We start from the raw sequence: 14,431 nt of genomic DNA on the forward strand, positions 1-14,431 counted from the left end.
GTATAGTGCTGTGATGGACCTGAATATGACATTTGAGGCTGGCATAGAGGCTGGCAAAAAAAGTTTTTAAAGTTGTTTTTTTGAGGGTGGGACGGGGTTAGTGACCACTGGGGGAGTCAGGGGAGGTGATCCCCGATTCCCTCCGGTAGTCATCTGGTCAGTTCGGGCACTGTTTTGGGACTTGGACCTGAAAAAAAAGGGACCAAATAAAGTGGGCCAAATTCTCGCCAGGGACAACGCCCTTCTTTTTTCCATTATTAGCCGAGGGCACCCATCTCTTAAGCATGCCCCAGCATGCCCCCGTCCCGTCTTCGCTACCCTTCCGACACGCCCCCTGGAACTTTGGCCGTCCCAGCGATGGAAAGCTGTTGGAGCTGGCCAAAATCGGCTTTCGATTATACCGATTTGGCAGGCTTCAGGAGATAGCCGGCTCTCTCCCGATTTGTGTCAGAAGATGGCCGGCGATCTCTTTCGAAAATAAGCTGGATAATATCTAGAAGAGTCAAACATAGGTCGTCATTTAACTTGTTTAACTGAGGGAAAACTAAGTATCTGAGATGTGCATGCAAATTAATTGGTTAACGAGCTCTTAACGATCGATAATTGAGTGCAAACAACTAATGAGTGATGTTAATGAACAGTCATTGCTATTTGCGTGCGCATCTGACTGCGCGCTATTCTATGAGGCAAGGGAGACACCTGGCTTCCATCGCACATTTCCCAAAAGGGCAAGTTTAGATTAGTTACACAATCCAAATTGGATTATTGTAATATTGTATAGCTGGGATATACCAAAATTCCTTGGAAAAGACTACAAACAGTACAGAACATGGCAGCCCACTTAATATTTGCCCGTCATAAATATAACAGGGTAACTCCACTGTTTGTTGAGCTGCATTGGTTCCCTGCTGAAGCCTGAATTGTGTATAAATTTTAGTTTGATTTTTAGAATGTTTCAGGGAACTGTACCCCGTTACATCGCTAGGTTAATTTGTTTCTCTTGTTTTAATAAGAAATATGCCCTGTCGTAATTGTACTATCTTGACTTTTTGCAAATCCTAGAGATAGTAGGTCCACGAAACCTTTTTCCCCTGTCTTTTCTTAGCAAGCAGCGTAAGGCTTGAAATTCACTTCCTGCTGTTATAAGATCTTTGGATAGCTATCAAAACCAGATTATTGGAGGAATTTGTTTTACATCAGAACACGTAATTCGGGTTTATGTTTAGGTCTGTAATAATTCTTGATAATTGTAATTCCTGGACAACTGGTCTGGCTCTTGCTTTTGTAATCCACTTTGAAGCGGAATATAAAAGGTAAGTACGTAATGTAATGGGAGGGGCACAGGCGTATCGGAGGCAATTCTGAAAAATGACGCGTGTCATTATAGAATACTGGGTCAGCGCAGCAGAATCTACACTAGGTTTCAGCAGGCGTAAGTCTAGCGTCCAGAGTTAAGCGCAGGAATTAGCGCTACCTGCTTATTGTATAAAGGGCCGTGTGCCCGTTTTTGAGTTCCCCCCTTTGCCTGTGTTTCAGAGTGGTCACATCTCTCTCGACGTTAATATAATGAGAAGTTTCTATTAATAGAGTCTTGTGTGCATGAGAGCCTGGAGTGCTCGGCTTGTAAAACATGTGAAAACCATTCTATAAATGGAAATTATTAGCATTATTATTATTATTTCTTGCTTTGGGCTAGTGCTGTGATGAGCCGACGCATTGTGGGTAGTATCATTTATTTTGAAAGGTAGAAATCCCTATGGTTAAATCCTTTTTTCTTATAAACAGTAGTAAATAGATTTTCGGACTATGTAAAACCTGCAGCATACTAAGCAAGGCTTGAATTCCCTGCAAAGCCGTCTGGAGCCAGGCAGAATAGTGATTTTTTTTCCATTTGTTCTAAGACACTGCAGTGTTTGCTCTGTGCTATCCTGATGGAGCGCCCCCAGCCCTAATGTGCCATTAATGATAGGGTAATGTGGCCGTTAATGTTCTTTGCACTATGGGTTCATTGCACTTCTGAGTGTAAGGTCTTTCCACAGACTGCCCAAGGTCCCACTGCATTATATCATACCGTAAAAATACTTCTCATATCACACACTAATAATCTGTGTTTGAAATGCCGCCTAAGGAGCATGCTGTTGGTCTCTTGGTGAAATCAGTGGGAGGATCAGTTGACAGTTTTGGACAAACTAGTTTTAATTCCTTTGTGTTACATTTAGATGATTTTTTTTTTTTTTTAAATCTCTGGTGTTTGTCCTGATTTCTTATATAATTACTACCCATTAGGGAAAATGAGAAACCCTCACTGGCCCTCTGAAGACAACTGGAAGAGGTCACTGCAGTAACAGCAGGCACCCTCCTTCCCTCCCTGAGGCCTGACATTTTCGGCAGTCTTTTGCACCCAAGCCATGGCATCAGCCTGTATTTACACTTTTGGAAGAATCCCTAATGTCTGTGAGAGATTTCCATGCGGGAGAGTCAGGTTCTTGGACGCTTGGACTGCGGGAGAGCTACAGACCAACATTCATGGTCTTCACAACGGCAAGCTTTCCCTGTTCAGCCCAGTGCTAGAATAAGTGGATTGGTTTGGTATAATCCTTTCCCCTATTGTATTTCAATGGCCAATTAAGGCTGAGAAAGAGAGAAGTGGGAAGATGATGTAGCATCACACTTGCTGACAGTGACCCCTGCTGGTTGTGTAAGAGAAACTCATTGTTATTACCTATGTGAAGTGATTAAATTTAAATAAAGAAATTATTACTCGGTAGTCCTCTCTGCTGCTGGCAGACACTAGGATGTCAAGCTAGTTAGGAATGGAAGAAGGGCAAAAGCCTTGCAGTTTTCACTGATATTTCTCTGGCTGGAGGAGGGCTGAGTGGCTGATCATGAAGCAGTTCAATCATGCTGCCTGTCAGCTTCTCTGTGCATATTATTATACCCAGGAGAACAGTAGTGCATGCCAGAGGGAATGAGCAGGGTTTTTATGCCTGAAGTAGGCTCCTTTAGCCATCCCGTGAAGGTTGGCTAAAGGAGGAGTGGAGGAGTAGCCTAGTGGTTAGTGCAGTGGACTTTGATCCTGGGGAACTGGGTCCAATTCCCACTGCAGCTCCTTGTGACTCTGGGCAAGTCACTTAACCCTCCATTGCCCCAGGTACAAAATAAGTACCTGTATATATGTAAACCGCTTTGAATGTAGTTGCAAAAACCTCAGAAAGGCAGTATATCAAGTCCCAGTTCCCCCTTTCCTTTCCCCCTTTCCCTTATGACATCACAGTATCAGAAGTGAGCCAAGTATCGGGCAATCAAGCCATTGTGACATCACTGATGAGGTTGGCTCTTATTGGTGGAATGAGTGGAGGAGTAGCCTAGTGGTTAGTGCAGTGGACTTTGATCCTGAGGAACTGGGTTCAATTCCCACTGTGTCTCCTTGTGACTCTGGGCAAGTCACTTAACCCTCCATTGCCCCTGGTACAAAATAAGTACCTGAATATATGTAAACCGCTTTGAATGTAGTTGCAAAAACCTCAGAAAGGTCCCAAGTCCCATCCCCCTTTCCCTTATGACATCACAATATCAGAAATGAGCCAAGTATTGGGCAATCAAGCCATTGTGACATCACTGATGAGGTTGGCTCTTATTGGTGGAATGAGTGGAGGAGTAGCCTAGTGGTTAGTGCAATGGACTTTAAGCCATTGTGACATCACTGATGAGGTTGGCTCTTATTGGTGGAATGAGTGGAGGAGTAGCCTAGTGGTTAGTGCAGTGGACTTTGATCCTGGGGAACTGAGTTCGATTCCCACTGCAGCTCCTTGTGACTCTGGGCAAGTCACTTAACCCTCCATTGCCCCTGGTACAAAATAAGTACCTGAATATATGTAAACCGCTTTGAATGTAGTTGCAAAATACCACAGAAAGGCGGTATATCAAGTCCCCTTTCCCTTTCCCTTCCTGTCTATCTGACTGCCATGCTACTATCTCCTAACGAACTGGGATGCATGTGTGGCTTACTGTAGATCTTTATCTGCCATGTAAAATGTCATTGCCACCCACCCCTTTTCCTGCAAAAATGAGCATACAATACAAAAAGTCTAGAGAGTCACAATGCAGCTATCAAGTCTTGTCTGATGTACCTGGTTCAGGTTCGAATGGATTTCTGTTATTCACCTGCAGTTAAAGGCAGCGTTAGCACTATGCTCCCGGATTCTGAATACTGCGACATGACTTTGCTCATGGAAATCTGATTTCATTCTGGATTTGCACTTGCAACTTAATTAGCTTAACAAGCCAGTCAGCTCTGCTAATTGAACTTAACAAGCAATTATTGACACTAATTGGATTTAATTAGAATTTTACATGCACAAACATCTAAGCGTATTCTCTAAAGTAAATGCGCGTGAATTTGAAGACACGCCATGGGTGAGTTGTGAGCTTTCCAAGAACTTATGCACAGTGTTATAGAATATGCCCATTCCACACGTAATTTAGGCAGCAGGTTTTACGCCAGGTTTTCCTTGGCATAAATGGCCCTGACTAAATATAGTTGCAGAAAATGGATGTTGGGCGTAATTCTATAAACTACACCAAGATTTAGGTGTAGTCTGTAAACTGCTTCTAAATTTAGGCGCAGTTTATAGAATACGCTTGGGCATAATCTTTTTAGACATGATATATAGAATCTATCCCTTGCTGGTGCAGGAAGATGATTTGGGGTCCAAAGTGAATGATTTATTGTTGATAAGCTGTGAAAATATCAGTGTCCTCTCCTCTGACCTATTTACTTAGGAGTTGATTTCACTGCCTTCTGAGTGGTTAAATCACCTGTTCAGGACTAACCGCTAATTTTCAGCGGCAATTAACAGGTTAATGCTGCTGAAAATAACCAGTTAGCGTTGAACTCCAAACCGGCTGTATTGGGGGCATTCTAGGGTTGGAGTCAGCACTTGACCGGTTAAATACCGCTATTCAGAACTTAACTGGCCAGGTTAACCGCATAAGTAGGATTGCATAAAAGTCAGTCCTAGCGTTATGCGGTAACCCATAGCCGGGTTACATGTTAGCCAGCATTGACTGTCCCAAGTTCAGCGCCAGCAGCGGTCAGCAAAGCCATGATTGCTGCCAGCTGAATATCGGGCCCTTAATTTTTTTAGTCTCTGAACTCACTAAAGCTGTCATATTTGGGCCAGAAGAAGATGAAATGAGACCCCCATGCTCCCAACAATCCATTGTCTTAAACTGTGGGGAGTAGACAAAGCTGCTTCCATGTGGTTCAGCCAAGGGGTGCTGTGCTCAGAAAATCCCTTGCTGGCACTCTCAAATCTAAAGATTCAAGGTGTAGCTATTGATCAACAGCTTACATTTGAGCAATCCTCGACCCTCTGGAAGCTTAAACTCATCAGGCCTTACTTCCCATCTGGTATCCTCAGACTCCTTGTTCAATCCTTAGTTCTCTCCCAGTTGGATTACTGAAATGCAGTTTATTCGGGTTTCAAGGACCTGCTCAAAATACAGCTGCATGATTTATTTATAAAGTTCCACATATTGAAGGCATCTCCCCTCTGCTGATGAGATTGCATTGGCTCCCCTATTAAAGTGAGGATTATGTTTAAGATATGTACCTTTATCTTCCAACTAATATGCAGATTATATGCACCATTTAATTGAACTACCTTCACATAATTTATTTATTTATTTGTAGCATTTGTATCCCACATTTTCCCGCCTATTTGCAGGCTCAGTGTGGCTTACATTGTTCCGTAATGGTGATCACCAATTCCGGAAGAGAAATATATATTTAAGGTGAAGGAGACAGAGAGGATTAGGAATATAATGCCTTCCTTGGATCCAGAGGTTCCTCACACTCGGCCTGCCGAATTTTTAAAATGTCTTCTACAAATCAGTACTTTCCTCAGATTTCTCCTATATTGGAATTAAATGTTGGAACTTTCTCCCTAAATCTTTTAGATCCTATTCTAATTATATGCGATTTTGAAAGAAGTTAAAAACTCATCTCTTTACAAATTTCATTTCAAATTTCTTCACATTAGTCTAAGGGGGTCTTTTACTGAAGTGCGCTAAATGCCGAGACACCCATAGGAATATAATGGGCGTCTCGGCATTTAGCGCCTGCTGATTTTTAGCTTGAGCTAAAAACGCTACCACACCTTAGGAAAAGACCCCCTAAGTCTTTTGATCTAAGTAACTGGTCGACAGCCTTATCTTCTGCTTGTATTATGTCTTTATCAAATTCTACATTATTGTAACCCTTGTATTAATCTGTTATTCCTTTTTACTCAATCCAACATATTATGACCAATGTAATTTTTTATTCTAAATCCATTCAATCTATATTGTGAGCCACATTATCCCAAAAAGTCTTGAGTTCAATGTAGATATGTGTCACAAATTAAATAAATAAAAATATCCCCAGAATTTCTCATTCCGTAAATGAACTCTCTATACCCGACTGCTTCAAGCACTCTGTCACTTATGAACTTTAATGCAATACCACTCTGTATTTCTCATTCCGATAATGGCGTTCGCCACTACGGCATAATGTAAGCCACATTGAGCCTGGGAAAATGTGGGATCCAAATGCAACAAATAAATAAATGAAATTCCCAACTCTCTTGGCCAAAATTCAAGGTACTATTGAAACCCCATTTATTTAGTATTGCTTTGGGAGGTGCCACCCTGAAGGTGGGTCCAGTGAGCAGTCAGTTCGTTGTTTTGGATGAGTAGACCTTTCTTCTGCTTGGTCCTGTGCGTCGTAAATAAATGTGAACAACGATAAAAGTCAATCTAATAACAGTTTATTTATAGCATACCTTCTCAATAAATGCTGGAAGTGCAGGACAGTTAAAACACACACAATAAAACCAATACAATAAAATGTTACAGAGATGGGGAGGGGAAAGTGTGCATTAGCTTCTTCTATCCCAGAAAAAGTCAGCAAACTGCTACAGACAGAGCAGGCCCTCCGCCCTTAGACCACAGGCAGACGGGATGAGATTTCCATAAAGCTTATGTAGAGTAATTCGGTTGAACCAGTGCCCTCACTGGTCCTTTTGTCAAGTGGACGGTATAGTCAGTGGCCCTCAGCAGCTGCAGATCTCCACTGTGATCTGAAATAATTAATGCCCTATGCTTTATCTTACAAATGCCAGGAAGTTCAACCCATGGCTACTAAAATGATTAACAGTTGTCATCATAAAGCATATGGGAATAGACTTAAAGATCTAAGCATGTGTACCCTTGCAGAGAGATGGGACATTTAAATACCTGAACATCCCAAAAGCACTGATCTGATTGATGTATCTATGAAATTCCTCTCTACTGTGCAATGAGGACAAGGCAATAATATTACAAAATCTTGGCAGTGCCGGTGGTGGGAGGCGGGGCTGGTGGTTGGGAGACGGGGCTAGTGCTGGGCAGACTTATACGGTCTGTGCCAGAGCCAGTGGTGGGAGGCAGGGCTGGTGGTTGGGAGGCAGGGCTAGTGCTGGGCAGACTTATACGGTCTGTGCCAGAGCCAGTGGTGGGAGGCGGGGCTGGTGGTTGGGAGGCGGGGATAGTGCTGGGCAGACTTATACGGTCTGTGCCAGAGCCAGTGGAGGGAGGCGGGGCTGGTGGTTGGGAGGCGGGGATAGTGCTGGGCAGACTTATACGGTCTGTGCCAGAGCCAGTGGTGGGAGGCGGGGCTGGTGGTTGGGAGGCGGGGATAGTGCTGGGCAGACTTATACGGTTTCTGCCCTGAAGAACATAGGTACAAATCAAAGTAGGGTATACACAAAAAGTAGCACATATGAGTTTATCTTGTTGGGCAGACTGCATGGACCGTACAGGTCTTTCTCTGTTGTCATCTACTATGTTTTAAAAATATGTAAAAACATCACCACATCCACTGATCCAAATGGTACCGGGCTGGTGCGCAAACTTCATTATTTACCAAAGTATCACATAGAGAAATGTAGTCCACAGAATATAAACAGTAATCCCCAAATTCGATAAATGGCGCCAAAACTTGTGCCAATTAACAATGATAATTGGGCCTAACAATCAATTATCGGTGCTAATTGGCATCAATTAAAATTTACAAGCATATATTTATGTACCCGGATCTGTGTGTAAATTGTTTGCACAGCTCCAAAAACGAGACATGGCCATGGGAAGTTCATGGGCAGATCAGGGGTGTTCGTGTAATTTATGCATACGGTTGTAGAGGAAGGGGATCTGCGAGGGTTTATTCTAGGGTCTATACCAACTTGACGTTGGTATAAGTCATCGCGCCTAAAGATAGGTGCGGTTCCCAGCACAAACGGTGCCTAACTTTGAGCACCATTTATAGAAAGGGAACTGGGGCTTGACATGCCGCCTTTCTGAGGTTTTTGCAACTACATTCAAAGCAGTTTACATATATTGAGGTACTTATTTTGTTCCAGGGCCCAGAGTCAAAAGGAGCTTGCAGATCACCAATGCGGCCGCGTTGCTGATCTGCAAGGGCAGGCTTCTACATGGAATGTTGCTAGTGGAATAGCAACATTAACATTCCATGTAGAATCTCAAATAGTAGCAACAGAATCTCAATAGTAACAACAGAATCTCAAATAGTAGCAACATTCCATGTAGAATCTCAAATAGGGAAAGGGACCTGGGACTTGACATGCCACCTTTCTGTGGTTTTTGCAACTACATTCAAAGCGGTTTACATATATTCAGGTACTTATTTTGTACCAAGGGCAATGGAGGGTTAAGTGACTTGTCCAGAGTCACAAGGAGCTGCAGTGGGAATTGAACCCAGTTCCCCAGAATCAGAGTCCGCTGCACTAGCCACTACGCTACTCCTCCACTCCTAGAATAGCGCTTTAGCTGGTGCCGCTTTTTCAGTGTCAGTTATGGAATTCAGTCCTAAATGTAGATGCTAGTAAATGCCCCCAAAATGTCATGAATCAACAGATCTCATTATCTGTTTTGTAATTCCACATTCACTTTTATAATGGATCCTTTTTCCACTCACTCTGGATCTTTAACATCTTCTGATAAGAGCCCTTGTTTTACTCACTGGCTGCATCAACATTCCTCTAAAAAGTCTTATCCCCTCATTTTACCATATTGGCTACTTGTTCTTCCATTTGCATCTTTGTTTTCCTGACTACTTTCCCTGTTCCTTTTAGCTTTTTCCAATATTGTTGTTGTCTTCCTCTTTGTGGGATCTCCCACTTAGCCATCTATCCCCCCATTCAATCTGTTCAGAACTCTACCGCGTGTCTTATATTCCGCCAGAACTGATAAACTCATATCACACCCCTCTCCTCAAGTCACTTCACTGGCTTCCGATCAGATACCGCATTCAATTCAAGCTTCTCCTTCTTACCTACAAATGCACTCAGTCTGCTGCCCCTCACTACCTTTCTACCCTCATCTCCCCTTACGTTCCCGCCCGTAACCTCCGTTCACAGGATAAATCCCTCCTCTCAGTACCCTTCTCCACCACCGCCAACTCCAGGCTCTGCTCATTCTGCCTCGCCTCACCCTATGCTTGGAACAACCTTCCTGAGCCCTTACGCCAAGCCCCCTCCCTGCCCGTCTTCAAGTCTTTGCTTAAAACCTACCTCTTCAATGCTGCATTCGGCACCTAACTCTTACCGTTCAGTAAATCCAGACTGCCCCAATTTGACTGCCCCTATCGGACTGACCGTTCACTTGTCTTCTAGATTGTAAGCTCTTTGAGCAGGGACTGTCTCTCTTTGTTAAATTGTACAGCGCTGCGTAACCCTAGTAGCGCTTTAGAAATGTGAAGTAGTAGTAGTAGTAATACTATCCTTTTCTATTCCTTACCTGCAAGATAGTTGGCATTCCTGCTTATTTTCGAACGAGAAGGCCGGCCATCTTCTAAACCCGGCCAAGTCGGTATAATCGAAAGCCGATTTTGGCCGGCTTCAGCTGCTTTCTTTCGCAGAGCCGGCGAAAGTTCAAGGGGGCATGTCGGCATTGTACCAAAGGCAGGACGGGGGCGTGGTTAAGAGATGGCCGATAATGGAAAATAGAAGGCCGGCTCTGATGAGCATTTGGCTGGCTTCACTTGGGCCATTTATTTTTAGGACCAAGCCTCCAAAAATTGCCCCAAATGACCAGAGGACTACCGGAGGGAATCGGGGATCACCTCCCCTTACTCCCCCAGGGGTCACCAACCCCCTCCCACCCAAAAAAAAAAATTAAAAATTATTTTTTTGCCAGCCTGGAATGTCATACCAAGCTCCCTGACAGCAGTATGCAGGTCTCTGGAGCAGTTTTTAGTGGGTGCAGTGCACTTCAGGCAGGTGGACCCAGGCCCATCCCCCCCACCTGTTACACTTGTGGTGGTAAATCGGAGCCCTCCAACTCCCCCCCCCCCCGAAAACCCACTGTACCCACATGTAGGTGCCCCCCTTCACCCATAAGGGCTATGGTAATGGTGTACAGTTGTGGGGAGTGGGTTTTGGGGGGGGGGGGGGGTTGGGGGGCTCATCACACAAGGTAAGGTAGGTATGCACCTGGGAGCAATTTTTGAAGTGCACTGCAGTGCCCCCTTGGGTGCCCGGTTGGTGTCCTGGCATGTGAGGGGGAGCAGTGCACTACAAATGCTGGCACCTCCTACGACCAAATGCCTTGAATTTGGCCGGGTTTGAGATGACCGGCATCGGTTTCCATTATCGGCGAAAACTGATGCCAGCCATCTCAAACCCGGCCATCTCTGACATTTGGCCGGCCCCAGCCGTATTATCGAAACAAAAGATGACCGGCCATCTTGTTTCGATAATACGGTTTGTGAGACCTCTTTACGGCGCCGGCCTTAGAGATGGCCGCCCATATAGATGGCCGGTGCCATTCGATTGTGCCCCTCTTTATTTCCTCAATGATTAGATTGGATCCTGTAATAGGGTATTATAATTAGAATACTGAACAATCATGTTTTTCGTGCAATCTGAGGGTTTGGTGATTGTAAAAATCTTTTTGAACATTAATGGATGGGATGGAAAACATTTGTTTTTTTATATATTGAGTAAGAAAATAAAGTTTTGTGGTTTTAAATAATGGATTTAAGTATTGGATGTATACATGAAGAAGTCTTTATGGTGATTCTTGATTTGAGATGATGAGAGCCTCACCTGAGAAAATCAGGACCTGACCACTCTCCCTATCTAATCCCTGTCTTATCAATAACTACCCCAACTCTTTAGCTGATCCTGAACCTGTAATAACGTTGTTTAAGGCAATATTCCTTCCAGAGATCCACATTGCAACGTATTTCTTAGCATTAAGAGTGAATTCATTATCAAAAGGCCAACATGACATTTGTTCTAAACCAGAGTTAAGATCAGCAGTGCTTACTTCTTGCTCCTCATTCACCATAGCACTACTGAGAAAGCCGCGTCCTGGCACTGAACGATGTGGGCCAAATTTACAAACTCGATTCTGATGGGGAAACCTGTCCTAAATTAGAACCTTGACCTAAAAACATGAAAAATGACTTGTTATGGAGAAAGAGCACTCATTAAGTCTTCCTAATTAGAACTGAGTTGGACGAAGTGAGGCAATATGTGATACTTCCCTGATGAGGTCTACTTTGGTTGGAATAAGGGAAAAGGCCAAAAATGATGGTTCTGACAAGTGAAGGCAGGATAAGAATTGGAGAAAGATCTTGTAAGAGAAAATAACAAAGAAAGAAATGGGAGAGAACATAAGCATTGCCATTCTGGGACAGACCGAAGCAGGGGCGTAGCCAGACACCCAATTTTGGGTGGGCCTGGGCCCAAGATGGGTGGGCAGAAGAACCTTGCCCCGTCCCACAGGTGATTTGGTCTCTCCTTCTCTCGCCTGCATGCCATATGGTCTCTCAAACATCCCCCCTCTCCCGTATACCTTTTAAATAGCAGATTTTCACCAGCAGCAACTAATACACACCGCTCATGTTGGCCCCACAGCCTTCCCTCTGATGCAACTTCCTGTTTCCGTCTAGGCAGAAATACATCAGAGGGAAGGCTGTGGGGCCGGTGCGAGCAGTATGTACGTCACTGCTCACTGCAGGCGAAGATCTGCTACTTACAAGGTATGCAGGAGGGACACTTGTTGGGAGTTTTTGGCTGGTGGGGCTTGGGGATCCCTGCCAGCCACATCATAGGTATGCCGCTACTGGGCCTGAACCCAAAGTGGGTGGGCCTGGGCCATGCCACTGGACCGAAGGTCCATCAAGCCCAGTATCCTGTTTCCAACAGTGACCAATCCAGGTCACAAGTACCTGGCAAGATCCCAAAGGAGTAAAACAGCTCAAGTCTTTTCTCATGCCAAGAGCTTAGCTTTTCTCTGTATTTGCTTCTGATACTGACCTTGCAAGGAGTTAACCTATATTGCAAGATCCCACCATGCCACAAGGGAGGAGGCAAGCTTTGTCCTTTATCAGAGAAACCAGAAGTGACAAGTTCATTTAAAAAGCCTGCTTTGTCATTGTTTATCTCACTTCAGGAGTTGACATTGAAAATTACACACTTTGTCACGCCCCCAGCCCATCTTTTCAACTCATTTCCCCAGACCTTTCCTTTCTGACCTTTCCCAATACAGCAGGGTATTTACCCCAAAACAAGATCAGCCAGTACTACCTGCACTTCCCAGGTACACTGACTTTCTTAATGAATATGGATCAGTCCTGCAATTCTCCTTTATTGTTTGTGCCTAGTCTTTTAATTGTGTTTATTCGCCCCTATTGCAACCCCACTGTCCACCACCTCTCATCAAAAAATTATCAAGCACATCCATCAGCATTTTACCAATTTATTCTACGGCAGCCTCAAAGCAGACTGGTTCCCAAGCACAGCCATAGCGCTTCTCTGTGACGAGCCCACAAGGCACAACCAGAGCCAGTGTTTCTCTGAGACGGACCAGCAGGGTGCAGCCAGCCACTAAACAACTAAAGGCAGACTGAATTTCAGTTTTGGCTTTGGTGCCAAAACTGGCCCAGAATCCGGATTCAGCCATGTTTTGGTTTCGGCTGAAAATGCCAGTGCATTTTTAGCTGAAACCAAAAATCCCCATGGCTACCTTAGAAGCCTTGTTGGCCTTGTCAAGGGTAGGAACAATCTCAAGTTGCTCTTGGCCATGCCTGCTCCACAGTGAAAATTGGTGCTAGGACCTCTCACAGCAGCCATTTTGAGATTAAGAGCGGGCTTAGCTACAAACGATCCCCCAGTCGCTCCTGCTCATGCTCACTCCACTCTCAAAATGACTGCTGTAACCTCCCATATTAGTCTACAGTTCCCGCAGCAGCCATTTTGACTGAGGAGTCAGCAGGAGCAACTGGGGATCACTCTTGCTTTGATAAAGCCACTAGATCACCAGGGCTTTTAAGAGAGGCCTAGAGATGGTGGGAAGGGGGGGAGCAGGGGGCAGAGTGTGGAGCATTCTGTTGGGGGTGGGGAGGGGTGTCGTGCAGCCTGCTTTTTGTCGGGAGGGGGAAAAATGTGTGGCTTAATTTCAGCTGCGGATTCGATCACTCTCTACATGACGAGAACCAGTACTTCTCTGTGATGGACCACAAAAATTCAGACATTGCTTTTCTGTTATAGCAGGGGTTCCCAAACTTTTTCAGTTCAGTGTCTGAGGGTCCCATAAATCCAGCACACCTCTGCTTTCCCCAAATCCAGCATCACTTTCTACCTTCCTTCCTGCAGGTCCAGGATCACTGCCGCGTTCTTCTCCTTTCCCCGCCGCCGCTGCAGTGCTTCCAGCTTACATTTCTGGGCCGTCCGCAATTCACACAGGCAGGCACTCCGGGTCTTCATAGTCTGCCATGTCCAGCCCTCTTTGATTCAGCTTCCTGTTGTGAGGGCCGGACGCAGCAGAGGGAAGTCCATGCAGTGCTTGTGTGAATTGCGGACGACCCGAAAATGTAAGCTGCAAGCATTGCAGCGGCAGCAAGGGAAAAAGCAGGAAGCGGCAGATTCCGAACCCACAGGATGGGAAAGTAGGGAGCAATGCTGGATTGTGGGCGACAGGAGGGAGGTCAAGATTTGCCGTGGCACCCCTGAGAGTTCACTGCGGCGCACGGTTTGGTAAAATGACTCGACACTGTGTTTCGGCAATAGTACCTGCCTCAGGAGTCTAAAAATTACAGATAAAACAAGTAAACATATGTGCACACAATAATATGAACTTGATAGCAAAATTAATACAATAAAATGACAAAAAAATTTAAAAAAATATGTAAATATGGTATACAGAATAAAAATTATATATTAAAAAACAAGGAGCCTAAAATGTAAACAGAACTTAACATTAAAGATAATATGTAATCATTGCAAATAATACAGACATATATGCTTAAAAGTATATAAAAGATATATGAATATGGTTGTGATATATAAAGATGACCATAAATAAATGATACAACATTAGAAGCAGT

General features: G+C 44.4%; 1 protein-coding gene across 1 annotated transcript in view; it reads left to right on the forward strand.

Annotated features, from left to right (window-relative positions):
• The window catches only part of MAP2K5 (mitogen-activated protein kinase kinase 5), a 406,422-nt gene that overhangs the window by 389,038 nt on the left and 2,953 nt on the right, over nt 1-14,431 (forward strand). The window lies entirely within an intron of this gene.

This window comes from Microcaecilia unicolor, chromosome 1 (genome assembly GCF_901765095.1).
Source record: "Microcaecilia unicolor chromosome 1, aMicUni1.1, whole genome shotgun sequence".
NCBI lineage: Eukaryota > Metazoa > Chordata > Amphibia > Gymnophiona > Siphonopidae > Microcaecilia > Microcaecilia unicolor.